Raw genomic sequence first — 17451 nt, forward strand, 5'->3', positions numbered from 1 at the left:
AATGATATGCCATTCGGACTATCAAAGGTAAGTGTGGTGTTGCATTCACTTTTCCCCACCGCAATTGACCCTTTATTTCGTATACACAAATCAGCTTTGGTAGCAATGACATTTATAACATGTGAGCTGGATACATTGATATTCCGTTGATTGCTGTACACACGCGGGGCAGACACATTATCGGGGCGGTACTCCTCCCATTCAAATCGAGTACCCTCAGCCCAGGGAAACCCATCCCTGTCGTGATAACAAATTTTATTCAAACGGAAAAGCACCCCCCCTTTTGTTGGCCATCTCAGAGTGAAGAGGAGAGTGTACCAGGCATTGCAGGATCCATTATGTGAAAACGGGAGAGGAATGAGTGGAGTGCCCCCTTTCTTCTGGTGCCCAGGCAACATCCCACACACCCAGCAATTAGACGTATTTGTCATGTTATGCGTATGATGCAGTATCTGAATAAAGCTATTGTTCAAATAAGTCTGTCGGTGCCGTTCTTCATGATAAGGCAATGTAAAGTGAAAATGTTCAAATGGAGCCGGGGTAGTCGGCAGCAAATGTTCATGTACAGGCACCACAAGTTCAACTACCCAGGCTATCACAGCTATTACCACAATCGTCAAAACGAAAAGGATGGCACCAAGTATTCTTTTATCTCTTGATGCAGAAGACGCCATTGTTCGAGAAATTCTCAATGTCTCAAATAGTTCAAAGTGTTCACAAAGTCTCAAATATACATATGTATATTCCTAAAAAAGAAAAATACGGTGCTGAGCTCCGAGGTAGCCGTTGTTTTCTTCTCCGGGGTCAAGATGGGTGTCGCTACTCTTGGCAGAACTGATCCCCCCCCCCCTTGAGATTCCCGGTTTCCGTTTCACAAACCCCAGAGCGGTAACCAACCAGTCTCGAAAAACCCAAAATTTTCTTCTTTATCGTGGCCGCAGATTATAGCTCTCTCGTCCAGAAACAGTGTGGTCCGGGAAGGCTCCCTCAACTTCGGCCGACGTCACAGCTGGGCTCTTTTCTTTCTCCAAAATTTCCTTGTAGTCTGTTAGCACAGCAGGATTCACCAGATCAGGAGAGACACGACGGCAGTGAGTTGAGTGCACCCACCGCTTCCTATTGGTCACTCGTACTGCTGTCCGGGTCGCCAGAAGGACCTGCTCAGGGCCCCGCCACCTCGGCTCCAAGCTGCTCGCTCTCTCAAACGACCGGATCATAACATGGTCGCCAGGGCGAAGATCATGGCCCTCTCCAGTAGAGTTGTCAGGGAGCGCTTCTCGAACCTGTTGATGAATAGAAAGCAAATCATTTGTTAATCGTGCCAAATAATCATTCATCATTATACAAGGCACATCTATTAACCGCGGCTTGGGCACCCCCCAAATATTCATAGGGCGACCAAACACCACCTCATATGGTGTGAGGCCAGTTCGCGAGTGGGGCACTGATCTGAGAGAGAGTAATGCTAGCGGCAAAGCATCCGGCCACTTCAACGACGTAGGTGCCACAATTTTAGCCAGTTTGAGTTTCAACGTAGCATTGTACCGCTCAACTAGACCTGCCGACTGAGGGTGGAACACAGCATGAAACTTCTGCTGAATCCCTAACCCCTTCAGTACATACTCCACAATTTTCCCAACAAAATGAGGCCCATTATCGCTCCACAAAAATTTGCAAACTCCAAAGCGAGGGAAAAACTCCTTAAGCAACACCTTAGCCGTTGTTAGAGCTGTATTGTCTTTCATGGGGAAGGCCTCAACCCATTTGCTAAAAGCACATACCACCACTAAGACGTACTTCAGATTGTTGCAACGCTCAAGCTGGATATAATCCATTTGGAGTACCTCGAATGGTGCGGAAGGTGGAACGAACCCTCCTTTCGGAGTATGGGTCCCCTTTCCAAGATTGTGTTGCAAACATACCAGGCAGGTCTGCACTACTCTCTTGGCAGTATTAGCAATCTCGGGATGTTCCCAAACTCGTGTTAGCAGTCGAGTGATTGCAAGAGCTCCCACATGCGCCAACCCGTGTGTCATCTGAACCATCGCTTGCAAGTAAGCTGCAGGCAATTTCCATTTCTCCATGTCCTTGCTTCTCCAACAATTTTCATCATCTAGCACTCCATCTGCTGCCCATGCCGCAAGTTCTGATTCAGTAGCTGATTTCTGAATATCTAAGATTTCTGCTCTAGCATCGCTCCATCGCTCAGCCTGTGATTGTGTCACGTACATGGGGGAGTCAGTTTGGGACATAGCCGTTTGTCTCGTTATGCTGTCTGCGAAGGCGTTTCCCTGACCCACCTTATCAGTGACCTTTTTATGGGCGCTACATTTTATTATCGCTACTTTCTTTGGACAAAGCAACGCATTTAGGAGATCACGCACTAATTCTCCGTGCATAATGTGTACTCCGTGAGAAGTCAAAAACCCACGCTCTCTCCAGAGTAGCCCGAAGTCATGTGCTACTCCGAAGGCGTACCGGCTGTCCGTGTATATGTTCACACATAGGCCAGCACTCAACTCGCAGGCTCTTGTTAAAGCTATCAGCTCTGCTGCCTGAGCCGATTTCTGGGGTATCCGTGCTGTTTCTACCACCGTCTTAAGTGTCGTGATCGCATAGGCTGCGGAAGTCGTACCATCTGGCAGCCTCAAACACGATCCATCAACCCACAGTTCCCCATCCACATCTGGAAGTGGCATATCCTGTAAGTCAACACGACCCTTTGTCTGTTCCTCGGTCAGGAAAACACAGTCATGATGTTTTTCTTCCTGACCCTCCTCGACCGGATAGGGCAATAAAGTGGCAGGGTTCAGGGTAGCACATCTTTTCAGTGTGATATGTGGCGCCAAAAGTGTAAGCTCATATCCTGTCAAACGTGCACTCGTGAGATATTGGGTCTTTGTTTGATTTAACAGAGCATCCACTGCGTGGGGAACTAGCACCAACAATTTGTGCGATAACACTATTCCCTCACTCTGCCGTATAGCTACTGCTGTTGCTGCAACTGCTCGAAAACACCCAGGTAACCCTCGTGCTACAGGATCAAGAATGGTAGAGAAATACGCACAGGGCCTCTGCTTATCCCCGTGTGCTTGCACCAGCACTGACAACGCGCACCCATCTTTCTTGTGCACGTACAATGTGAAAATCTTTGTGTAATCTGGTGTACTTAATACAGGGGCAAAGCAAAGAGCCTGTCTCAATTGTTCAAAAGCATTTTGACATTCATCTGTCCACTCAAGGGGCATTGGTGTAGCTTTGGACAGTAACGCTAGCAAAGGTTTTATAATGTGCGAAAACCCCATGATCCACTGCCTACAAAAGGACGTTAACCCTATGAAGGCGCGTACATCTCTCTGTGTGCGGGGGACTGGTGTATCTAAAATCGCCTGAATTCGATCTGATGTTAATGCACGCCCCTCCTTAGACAAAAGATGACCGAGGTAGGTCACCTTGGGTCTACAGTATTGAAGCTTTTTCTTAGAAACCTTGTGATTATTCTGTGCCAGAAAAGAAAGCAACGCAATCGTACTCTCCTCACATTGTGCATATGAATCTGCGGCAAGCAGAAGGTCATCCACGTATTGGATAAGGACAACCCCAGACTGTAACTCAAAGGAATCAAGCTGTCTTTTCAGAGCCTGGCTGTAGATACTCGGGCTCTCAGTGTAACCTTGAGGAACACGACAAAATCTATACGATTTATTATTTAACGTGAAGCCAAACAAATATCTGCTATCAGGATGGACAGGGATGGAAAAGAACGCGTTTTTCAAGTCAATTACACTAAAGGTCGTGGCCGTTGGTGGCACCAATGTAAGCAAGGTCGTAATGTCGGACACCACCAGGTATTGGGGAATGACAATTTTGTTAATCTCTCTCAAGTCAATAATAAACCGATAGACTTTGTCGTCAGTATCTCTCTTAAGGATCGGAAGAATAGGGCTGTTACAAACATTATAAGGAACCTCCTCCACCACTCCTGCAGTTATCAAATCTTGGACAATATGTGTCAGGGCAATTTCACCTTCCCTCGAAATCTTATACTGTGGTACCCGTGGCAGAGAGGCCCCCTCCTTAACAGTAATATGAATAGGTGGAATACGCATCTCTCCGACATCCGTATCCGAGGTCGCCCATAACGTGTGTGGGAGAGAGGCCAAAACTGGAATGTCTACTATAGTGCAAAATCTGTCTGAGTCAGGATAATTGTCATTCAGGATGACCCGCACTCCCTCAGGAGCGCACCGTATCGTTGCTCGAAAATATTTAAGCAAATCAATGCCCAGGATATTATCTGGTGTATGGGGCAATAACAAAAATTGACCAAAACTAAAAAATTTGTCAATACAAAGTGCAAGGGGTTTTGACAATGGGCTAGGGGAGGGTGTGCCATCGAACCCTACACATGTTATCATTTCGCCAGACAGGGGAGCCCTAGGAACCAAGTTTTTTGACAAAGCGCTATGAGTAGCTCCTGTGTCGACTAGAAATTGATCAGTAGAACCCAAAATGCCCGCTGTTACATATGGACCCTTCTGATCTACCGGCACTTCAATTGATTCCGCACCCCATCCTACGCAGTCCTATGCATGCACATAATCCTGGTGCTCCACATTCTCACCCTCCGATATCTGGTATTGGTTTCGCCTATCAAAAGTATTTCGTTCATCCTGGCCACGGCCCCTCTCCTCAGCCCTTCCACGATCACCTCCACCACCTCTTGCTCCCGTATAACTTCCTCTCGACCGACCACCTCCACGACCACGCTGACTACGTTGTTCACGAAGTACCGGACAATCATCAGCCCAATGCCCAAACTCTTTACAGTACGCACATTGATCCTCCGCTATATCCGTACGACCGTACGACCGTACGACGTATTTCCTCCACCTCGTCTACCTCTATCACCCCCTCTACCCTGTGTTCCCCGAACCTGCGCCAACATCACCTTCGTTTTCAATTCTTTCGCCTTTTTATCAACACTTTCTTTAGCCTCCAACTCCTGCCGCTCATAATACTGAGCCATAGTTAACAAAGACGCAGGGGTCGCCGTGGCCCAGGAACTTTCACTCGCTTTCAATCGCTTTGCAATCTCCGGTAGGAGATTAGCTACATACTTATCTACAAACAAATGCCTACCCGTATCCTCCGTTAAAGATTGACCACTGTAATCATGAAATGCCTCTTCGAAGCGCGTAAAGAAATCTGAAACCGTTTCATCTGGCTTTTGTTTGCACGAAGCTAACATAGTCCAATCGATCTTTTTAGAAGGCACGAGCGTTTTTAATTTATTTAAAATAGCCGCCGGGAGATCCAAAATCAACTGGCAAGGCTTACATGCCGGTTCCCTGTCTAAATCGGCTGCCGTTATTTCTTTCCAAGTTCCCCCAAGTATCGTTTCATCATTATTTTTACGAATCTGTCTCCACATATCTGGCGGAAAAATTAACCCAAAAAAAAGATCTATGTCAACAAGAGTCATCACACAAGACGAAATAGCCCCTTCCACCCCTTCATAGAATGCCGCCGGATTTTTACGAAGATCAGGTAAAGAATTTTTCAACGCCATAACATCTGCTCTGTTCCAAGGCATATACACCCAGTTATATACAAAATATCCCTTGGCATCCTTTGATAATTTATCATCATCTGTACCTTCCCCTTTTGGTGGAACATACAAGGGTGCGGCTTCACGCATAGGCATAACATGCAACGCAGAACTCTTATCTGAACCCCGGAGAGAACACTCCTTAGACTGCCCATCAGACTCCGGCCTGGACTCCTTATCCTTTTTCCGCTTGTCCCGCAATCTGGTAGTCTCATCTCGCAGCTGGATCAGTTGCTTTTAAAGGGCATCAACATCTGCAAGATCAAATAAACCTTTATCCAAATTCTCACGGTGAACTGACACAGCTTTAGATTCTAACGTATCTGAAAGTTGACGATATGCGGCAACAACTTCATCTGCCAAATTAGCCAAAAAATACAATACTTCTTGATCCGTCCAATTACCCCTTTCCGCAACAACGTCAGACTGAGAAACAAAATTCGTATTCACTTTACGAGCCCAACTACGTAAATGTGCGGATCTCTCCGCAGAAAACCTGAGACCAGATACACCCTTCTTTCCTGGCTTATCCTGTCCTTCATCCTCCGAATCTGCAGCTGGAGCCGTAGGCGAAACATACGGAGGCGGTGATCGATCTAGCAATGAAAAATCATCAATTTCATTATTAAGGACCAGATAAAGCGGTCGGCGAATAGGGAATTGACCAGTCGTTTGCAATTTCAGTTCCCGTTCCTCCCTCTCTTTCTTCTCCTGAGCCTCCTTTTCCTCAAGCTGTAAAGCCTTATCCCGAGCAGCCTTGCGCTGCTCTTTGTCCGCCAAGGCAACTTCACGTTTCATTCGTTCGCGCACCGCTTTCTCCCACATTCGCACACAATCAAACATGTTTTGTCTAGACCTTCGTTGAAACAAACATTGCTCTACAAATTGTACTTTACGTAAATCGAACGACCCATGTAGAGGCCATTGCAATTCAGGGTCTGACTTTGTATACTTATGCCATAATTTACTGTGCATTATAGGGGGAAGGCCAAATTTAATGTACATATCACGGTTTGGTGTTCCTTCTGGGGGAGCCGGCTGTGCTTCCGCTAACCTAATTGTGGTACCATTTCCAAGACAGCACATCCCTCGGAGTGTGCTTAAAACAGGCATGTTCAAAAAGTATCACGAAAGCGTGACACCGTATAAAATGGCACTTACAGTACTTCACACAAATGTGCCGCTCGAAGGAAAGAAACAAAATTAGAGAAACATCTCTACATGCCTGCCTATGTGAAGTGTACTACACAAATAGATTCAAAGGTCACAAATTCACAAACGTTAGCTAACTCAAATCAAAATCATAGATCATAGAACTCCGGCAAGCGTCCGAAGACTACCTTACCGATCACAAATCATAGGACTTCAGTAAGCGTCCACAGACTACCTTACCGATCACAAATCTTACCCAAAATCTCAAATGTCCAGATTCCAACTGCCAAGGTCTTGTAATCGAATCAGCCAAACGGCACTTTCCCAGCAACGCAGACGATCGAAAACTAAGTCGGAGACCGGCGCCACCTGGAAGGTCAGATCAGAAGGAAAGGAAGAAACACCGCGGGTGCCAAGACTCGGGTCACTCGGTGGCAGCGTACGCGTCCATGGCGAGTTTCCAAACCTTCGTCACGACCTCTCCTTCGGGCATCCGAGTCGCCGATGAGTCCCTTCGTGGTCGCCAATTTGTAGTATTAGGGTTCCCAAGGCCTACATGCTCCGTAGATAACCCACTTACATTCAAGAACTGTTGGCACGGAAACTGTAAAATTCAAAGAACAAGTTTATTAAGACCCTATGGGGTGGTGGTACATTCCTACAGCACCCTTCGGTAATGCAAGAAGTATCACACCGAACATCGGTGTGACCCGTTCTTTTATACAGTTTGCAGGTAATAAAAAGATAGGCGGCACAAAGTTACAGAGCGTTATGTACATATAAGGTCATCTTTTGGAACACAGCCAGCTCATTGGAGGGTTACAGCCCCGCTGGTCAGTTTGGCGCACATTCCTGAGGGGCGACTGGTCAGTGGGAACTGCGCATGCACGAGATGACCAGTACTAAAAATAGCCTGTTGCTGGGCAAACTCGAGTGGTCAGTGGCACGGACAACGGACTAAAGGGCACGCTAGCCACGAGGCCGCTTATGATCTAAGATGGCCGCCGTAACATACAAAATGGCGCTTTCAAGTATAGCCAATTTAAGCGGGAAAACGTGAAGCTACAGCTAAGCGCTAACTCGGCCATTGTCAAATTACGACAGAAGCATGCACGATTGACTGAGTGAAATAGCTGCCTATTGTTTTCACACGACTCTAGAGATACACTCTTTATTTTGAGGGAGCAAAGTTGTCATGTTTATGCGGTTGTCAGAAACTGTATCCCTTCTTGTCTAATCAGGGAAGTTCACTCCTCCCTGTTCATTCAAGAAAGTTTCTAGTGACCTCTGAGCTAGCTGGCAAACCTAAATTAAGTTTAACATAGTCAGTAGAGACCTAGATGACCTCAGTCCTACGTCTACACTGCTGTTTATGTTATTCCAATGCGCAGAGCCTATTGGGAAAATAGGAACTACACTACATGGCGTCCAACGTAGGGCAAGGTGATAACCTAACGCAAGACACTAGAGTAACTCAGTCGTGCTTTTCACACAGACACCTTTTTCCCGTAAAATCTCCAATAGACGTCTGGAGTGGGTGAAAGGTTAATATCCGCCGGAACTTAGTAGGATGAGAATCCTATGTATTAGTTTTTGGTATAGTCAACGTTGAAGGATACAGTGTTCCAAAATATTGTGCACCTAATCTTTGCTTCCTTGAAACTCGATCTGCAACAAAAAAACTTTCAGTCAGAAAAATGGCAGAAAGTGACGAAGAGAGGGAGCAAGCTAGACTAGCAGCTCAACTCATAGCGGATGACACACTTCTCCAAAACACCGACCCGGATGCAATACTCATCCCGGTCAATACAAGGAAAACCATAACTATAAAACTTATAGAAAATGGATTAACATCAAGAGGTGGTACAGTCGTATTTGTGGTAGAGACACATGAGTTTCCGCAGACAGAAGTATTCTACACCTGGATAAACTTTCCAGCAGCAAATCCTGTAACACATGAGTTCCACTACTACAAAATAGCGGAAGCTCCAGAGGAATACTCTCCTTTCGAGGAAGTTGAAATTCCACTAACTTATCAAGAGCACCTGCTCTTATTTAAAGGCGCCCTAAAACATCAAAATCACATCACCAGGCTCGGTCCACTAGGTAGACCAGGAGCCACGTGGCCGGTTCTAGCCAGCTACTCACCACAGCCAGACATTGAAGCAATGTCAGCCATAGAACTTTTATTTCAGTTAAAGCAACTAATTAAAATACATAGACAATTGGTCCAATATGTCATGCGGACTTCAACAGTCCATCCTGCAATTAAACTTCCACAAAATACCCCTCATCAGGGGAACACAAACAATATTACACCACAGAACATACAATCGTGTCTTGGTAAAACACCCGCAAAACGGGAACAAATTCCATTCTGGTTAGCTCCAAAAATCACCCAGATAGAGGCAGTATTTCCTGATACTACCCCACACGAAAAACACAGAATTCTGACTATCTGCCTCCCAATGGGGATCGCATCACATGTGGAGGACTGTGACACTTGGGGTACAGTCTTTGCTTCTATATACACAAAAACACATGGTGTTCCGTCTATGGCGGTTATACCAGATGTCCTAAGACAGATTCAAAATGAATACGGTCCAGAACCTGCTTTAACTCTGGGTATGAAATTACTGAAGGACTTTAAATAGGTCTCGGCTATATTATTAGCCAACATAAAAGGAGAAGCAGCATGTGGGCAATCTGCCAGAAATTGAAGGAGACAGATATAACAGACCAACCATTTGAGTTTGCTAAAATCATAGAAAAATCCTATGAAGAATTAGGAAGAGATAGTTTGGGTGGTAAACCCGTAAAACCCCAACTAATTGAAAATCCTGAAAAAACCTATATTAAAAATAATTTAAATACTCCAAAAAAGAGCTGGGATGGTAATAAACATTCCACTCCCAGAGAAAAACAATTCCAGTCCAGAGGAAGGTCTCCCCAACGGAGTAATAAATCACTGGTTGGAAGAGACAAATCTTCCCAAAGGGAACCCTCTGAAAAAAGATATAATCTTAGAGATAGGGATACAATAAGAAAACCTGACAGATATCAAGACATTGATACACGTCCCTCTCAATCCTTCTCACTCAATCTTTCTCGATCTTCCTCACAGAAATCGGAAAGAAGAGGACGGTCAGAACACAAGGAAGAGCACGTCAAGTCCAAAGACAAAGAACCTGCTCATCAAATTAAGAAAACACAATTTCCCAGAAAGAAGGTAGCAAGTATTAAAATGAAACATGCCGAGGATTCTGAGGACACAACTGAAAAACGGAGAGTGGGCACAGACAATGCTAGACAGGGTAGCAGAAGTGACCATAGATCGCAAGATCCTGATGAATCTTCTGGAGACAGTGGACACGAATGAATACATTCAGTTGGAAACTGCAGACACACAAGTTAGTGTGCCCCATAAACTATATGAAATAACATTGCGTATAGAGGGAGATAAAACTAGGAAAATTAAAGGTCTATTTTGGGAAAATCTTTGTAAAGGCTATGACATCCTGTTAGCTGAAAAAGACTGGCCACCAGAGTTTGTCAGCGAGTGCCCTCATGGTGAAGAAATGATTATGCCTGCCTTCTCAAATCATATTCCAATTCATAAAAAATACACATTGGCAAGAAAATGGGCAGTGGCCAAATCCCCTGCATTATATAAAAATCATGTAGGATGGGATGAGGATTCTCCTCATCACAAAATCCAGTTAAAAAATCAACCTACTGCACAAAGACAGTACCCAGCTACACAAGAAGCTAATAAGCAAGTCAGGGAGATCTTAGATCAACTTGAATATCAGGGGGTGATTGAAACATGCACCTCACAAATGAACAATCCTCTGTTTCCTGTCTCCAAGCCAGACGATTCATATCGTCTAGTTTTGGACTACAGACATTTAAACTCCTGTTGTAAAACTTTTGCAGTACAAAATTCACACAGTGCAGCACTAATGAACAACATCCTGCGCAAGAAATATAAAACAACATTAGATATCTCTAATGGATTCTTCTGTCAAAACATTGCACCTGAAAGCAGGTATTTGACCGCTTTCTCAATAATGGGGTTGCAAAAACAATTTATGATTATTCTCAGCTAGAGTAACAGAATTATTACAAATATATGATGATGACGCAATATCATATGTCGATGACATCTATCTTACAGATGATGACCTGGAGACTCACTTAAAAAGAGTGAACACCATAATTCTTGGTTTCGCATCAGAGGGTTACAAATTCAACTTTAAAAAGTCCAGAATTGCCCATCTGACAGTCCTATTTTTAGGCTATGAATTATCAAGTGAAGGCAAAAGCCTGGCAGACAACTTCTTAGAGAAGTGTGCAGTACTCCAAGCACCAAAAACGCTGAGAAATTTACAATCAATACTAGGTTTCCTGAATTTTGGAAGAACATACATTCTAAATTATGCAGAGACAGTTAAACCTCTCTATGAATTAATAAAACCTGATTTCCAACCCATACATTGGACTCAAAAACACACAGAAATTTTGAGATCCTTACAGACAGACATGTTAGCTAAAACAAAACTGCAAACTCGTGAAAACATACGCAATCTGGTAATCAGAGTAATTCCAGGAAGATGCGGATTTACATACCTGACCTCTAATGAGGGAGAAACAGTACCTATAGCTTACAAATCACATTTGTACACACAGGCTGAAATGAAATTCAGCTCTACAGAAAAAATTCTGACAGCGGTTCAAACTGCTGTAGCAAAAGAAAGAGCCCTAGCACAAGGTAAACGAATAGTAATCGTTACACCAATACCTGCCCTAGAAGCAGTAACAAGGGCAAGCATTCCGAATGGTAAAGCTCTGCATCCGATATGGATACAATGGGTTAATTCTCTTGCTGCAACAGACGTAGTATATGAATTTGATACCAATTTAAAAACACAAGAATTTTTCCAATATGAATACGAATGTCCTCTGCCGACCGAAATCCTGCCACTAGAACATTACGGCTGTATAATATATATACAGACGGATCAGCCCAACCCGCGGTTGGGGGCAAACATGCTTATAGTGCTGCGTGCGCGATCGTTAAAGGTCATTGGAACGAGGGAAAATTTAGACCACTGGTCACAAAAACACAATCTCTAGGAGATTGTACAGCTCAGCGAGCTGAACCTCTGGCATTTAAGATGGCGCTTGAAAATACCGATCACAAATTCCCCACACTAATAGTGTGTGATTCATATTACTGCGTTCAATCTTACAATTAATATTTGCAGGACTGGATTCAAAACGGCTTCAAAGATGCAAATGGTGGCACAATCAAGCATAAAACGCTCTGGGAACAAGTAGTTCTTTTGCAGAAAGAACTACAAAAGACTCACGTGATACATACTCTGAGTCATCAACGTGATGGCGTTCACGTTGCGGGGAATTCATTGGCTGATGAAGCTGCGAAGGGAGCTGTGCAAACGGCTTCCGTAGCTGCTATCACCCGGTCAAAAACAAAAATAGACAGCGATATAATGCAAGCTGTCAGTGCTTCAGTAAAAGACGATAAAAAAACACTCCAGAAAGGCTTTCCATTAAAATATTCATACACAACAGATGGAAATAACGTTCCATTTGCTCGAATCCCTGGAGTGGGGGATATGGCAATTCCAAACATGGAACACAGATTAGGACTTATTTTAGCGGCACACGAAGGGCTAGCTTCAGCACATGCTGGTATTTCCGCCACAACAGCGTTATTAAAACAGAGATATTGGTGGCCACGAATGAGAAAACAAACTAAGAACTATGTTCTAGAATGTGAAATATGCCAAAGAATGAAAGTATCAACGGTAAAACGACCAGCGCAGGCGCCCCTTCTAATCTCAGATAAACCATTAGCATGTGTTTACCTGGACCACTGTGGTCCCTTACAAAGGGATGGCAACTATAAATATATCATGGTCGCAGTGGATTACTGCACGAGATTCATTTGGATGTGGCCCAGTGCTCGGCTGACGCCAGAACTGTAATAAAAGATTTGCGAGTCTTTATCGGCACATACGCAATTGGCATGCTACATTCTGATCAGGGTCCTGCGTTTAGCTCTCGAGCTTACAAAGAGGCCATGACCAGCATGGGCATCGCATTGCGGTACTTTTCTCCCTTCCATCCTGAGGGAAATGCGGTAGTGGAAAGAAAAAACCGTGACATAAAGCAATCTATAACGGCAAGGGTATTAGGTTCAGGTGATGGGTGGGTCAAACATTTAGTAAGTGTCCAACGTAGTCTTAACAACATGCCAAGAAATTCTCTAAAAGGTTTCAGTCCATATGAACTTTTGTTTGGAAATAGAATGAGAATTCAGGATTTGGATTGTCATACTTCAGTGGTAGAAGAAAAAACCTTTGATATCAAAGATCGTTTGGCTGTTTTACAAGACTTGAATGAAACAAGAAAAAGTCTAAGTAACATAAAGTTTAAGCCAACGACCACTGAAGAACCACCTGTCCCAGCAAGACCTGTCTGGATTCCAAAGATTGGGGATCTGGTCAGAGAAAAGATCACGGTGAAGAAGGAATTTGGGCCTTCTTACAGAAAAGCAGTACCTGTCTTAGCTGTCAGCGGAACAAGATCAGTAGTACTACCGCCACTTGCTGGTAAAAAGGAAAACAGAATTGTTTCCATCGATCTGGTGAAAACACAATCATGTGGCCGATAATAAGTAGTAGGCCAAGTGGACTCCCAGGAAATAGCAGAAGACCAAACGTTGCTACAATCCAAGAGGTTCAAACTGAAAAACTAATCACATTCGATAAACCAACAGTAAATAAAAAAGGACTATGCAACAAAGCAATGGAACTTGTGCCTCTTTAAACACAAATTGCATCAATTCATGAAGGTACACCAATCTACAACGATGTAGCTTCAGAATGTACAAATGTAACAAAAGAAAATGCAAAGATCAATGGAAATCCGGATGCGATCCCACCAATTGACAGAACTGCATCTGGCTATTTTATCAACTTTGATGACTTTTCCGATGATCCAAGTGAACATGGAGACAAGCCAGCAACAAAAACTTTCAAAGAGAAAATGACCGAGCTGTTTCACCAACTAAAAGAGACATATCTGATCTCACCATGGATTGAATTTTGGATTGTGTTAGGTGTACTTTTCCTCCTGCTTTGGCTCATCATGGTTTTATGTTTGGGTAGATTCATTGATGGAAAATATAGTACAATGGACACAGCAAGTCAGAACATCAACTTGGTCCTAAAGTCTCACAGATCCTCTCATATATGGAAAGAGAACTGTCATCAGTGAACATCACAGCCAACTCAATACCTGGGGGTATTGCTTGGGACAGAACTGACTATGATATTTGTGGCCCGATTGAGCTCTTGAAGTATCCACACCAGTTCAAGATTTCCTTAAGTGACTTTGTGATACCAAGTTCCTTTTCTGATGATTGGGACTTTGAAAATATTAATAATTTGATGTCAGATTTAGTAATGTCAGCTAAATTTACAGAACATGATTATTCACAGGGTTCATCAAATTATGAAGAATTATACTGTTACAACCACTATGGTCATCACTATTTGCATAAATCTGCACAACCTAGAAATGTGTTTACTTACGATCAATGGGAACACGGCCCAACCCCACCTAAAGGAAGTTCTAAAACATTTTTCGAGAAATTTCCATACTTCTCAGGGTTTAACATCAGTGATGCAGAAATGGTTTATTTTAAAATGTTAAATGAGACAGGAACGAAAAACATGCTGACAAATACTAAACAGATTTATTCTGAAAAGTTTTATGACAAAATGTCTACATTTGGTTTTGAATTTTGGAAAAATAACATTGAAACAAAAACCATCTTGGGAACAAAAGACTGGCCGGTACAAGGTCTAGAATCATTATTTAGAGCCTGCATGATCCCAGAACAAATAATATTCCTAAATGATACCATTCAACAAACTACTTGTCTTGGTTTAGCTAAGATAAAAGACTTAAACAAACCGTCTATTCCGAAGCACATACCTGATTAGAATAGCACTACAGATGTGGAAATAGACGTATCCCACATTTTTCACCAAAACAGAACGAATCCTGATTGAAAAAATGGTTGATATGGCCCACTGACACATACAACTGTCAAGATAGGTTCCTGAATAAAAGACAGGGGTTCAAAAATGACCAGGCCAGACCCAAGATATTCCCATAGACAACATCCAGGGATAGTTACAACATACAGTGTAGGGAAATTATGCCTTGAGTGGCTACAGAAATCCACACTGGCTGAAATTAAGCAACACTTGACTTTACTTGAAGAAGGTGCTGACTTGCGAGATTTCATAATGGGACCTCGCAAACAGCATCAAAAACGTTTCATATCGGCCGGTATATATGCTGCATACAACGAAGCATGGAAAGTAATGCAAATTGAAACAGCAGAAAAATACGAGAAATTGATCGTATAAATTTGGGAAAATCACTTCCTGTTGTGGACAATGGGTTAACGACTCTGTCTTCCAGAATATATTTACTGGACAGTATTGTATCTTCTGCCTTTGATATAATAGAGCAAGACTTGCTAATGTTACAACATGGTCAGTCCCAATTACGTTCTTTTGTACAGCTTGGCTGGATGTTGCAAAACCTACGTTCAGGCTACGTGCCATGGCGTCTAATTAATGTAACGTCATTATTCTCTATCTTTAACCTTACTGATAAACAAATCAGTTTGGCACAAAAAGGAGCAGACTATACAATTCTGAGCATTGAAAAACTTGAGAGATTACCATTGACAATGTCAGAAAGACCTGTCATTGAATGGATAATACATGGAACGATTACAATTCCGATAACAACTTTCCAGTTCAAATATTGCCAAGAATATATACCAGCAGGCCAGTAAGAAAGGTTGGGTAAAGGATACTTCAAATCAACCTGGGATTTACCTTACACACACAAATGTTATAGTGAAAGGAAAAAGGAGGTATTCCTTAGCTGTAAAATCAGCCCTGTAACAAAATCGGCAGAAAACCGGCCCGGCAAAGAGCTCGGTCGCACCCCCAACACCCCCCCTCCTGGGGGAGGGGGTGGGAGGGGGGGGGCGGCCGAGCACTTTGCCAGGGCTGGTTTTGGTTCCCAGTCCGGCCTTGGTCCCAAACCTCCATTTTTATTGATCATCCTTTGTTGATCCTAATATTTCCTTCAGTCTTACGGAGCACTCGCATGCCTTTTTTTTTATAAATTGAGCTTCCATGAATGTCTGTAACCTTTTTTTCAAGTGTGTCACATGCTTTACAATGTGTTCTTTTTATTGTATGTTCATGATGGTATTCTTTTCAGCATCACGTGCCCCTCCTACCCTGCCCCTCCTACCCCTCAATCATTTTCTATGTATATAGTATAAAAGTTTCTTTCTGTGTCACGAAGTCCTCCAGACCTGTATTTTTATAAATTCTGCGTACATAAATTTCGGTTTCATATTTTTTAACTGTCACGTGCCTGTATTCTTATACATTGTGCATTCATAATACTATTATTTTTTTTAATCCATCACGTGGCCCTCCCAGCTCTGCTTTGCTTTATTTTTCTGGAATATATGCTTTCTGGTTCATCGTATTTGCTCCCTCCTAATTCTCCCATTAGTTTTAATATTTATTACTGCGTCACGTGACACTCCCATGCCTGTATTCGTTTTCGAATACTTGTAAGTCTAAACGAATGCAATTGGCAGCCACGGCTCGTTCCGGACGTTACGCCCGGCGGTGACTTCAGCAGTCATGGCTCGTGCAGGGAGTTACGCCGGGCTGTGATGTCAGGCAGAGGAGGGGCAGAGTGGGGGGTTGTAAAATGCGGTATATGGACCATGTCAGGTAAGTACCGAAAAACAAAAAAAATTTCATTGGCCACGCTGCATCACATTTGGCGATGGAGCGCGGGTAACAAAACTCCGTTTTTTTTCGGTACTTACCTGACATCGTCCATATCTCACATTTTACAACCCCCCACCCTGCCCCTCCTCTGACTGACGTCACCGCCCGGCGTAACGCCCTGCATGAGCCGTGGCTGCTTAAATGCAATCGCAATTTAAGGATTCTCAATTTAGAGATTCCTTAATTGCGATTTTAACATTTGGGATGATGTATCCCAAATGCAAAAATACCGGTCACAAATGGAAGATTCTGAGAATCTGCCTGTTTGCTACAGTTTTTTTGCTTGATGCAACTTCTTTAAAATACTCGTAAATACCAAAGAGGGTTTTCAAGGATAACATTTATGAATATCTATTAAACGAATCTGTAGTGCCCGTCGGAACGATTTTGCTATTTGCATATCATTTTGTCTCACCACTACTATGGTTCTAACACGGTTGCACTGAAACCTATGATTGTCTCTAACCCCAATCCTAATATGAATAATTACTATTCTTTTGAATAGTTGTGACAGCCCCATTACTTTAATTTTAAAACACTTCCAACATGTACAATAACTTGCAAACTACCTTTTCAATGGTTAGCATTGCTATTATGATGCCCTAATATACATCTTTTTTACATTTACAATGTATTGAAAAGTATTGTGGTGTCTGCAACCAAAAAGCTTCAGCAACTTATAGAGAAAACTTTATGGTAAGGATCTTTTCTGAGTTGCCTCCACTGTATTGGAAAGCTGACTATGCACCGTCAGGT

Source organism: Lissotriton vulgaris, unplaced genomic scaffold (assembly GCF_964263255.1).
Source record: "Lissotriton vulgaris unplaced genomic scaffold, aLisVul1.2 SCAFFOLD_826, whole genome shotgun sequence".
NCBI lineage: Eukaryota > Metazoa > Chordata > Amphibia > Caudata > Salamandridae > Lissotriton > Lissotriton vulgaris.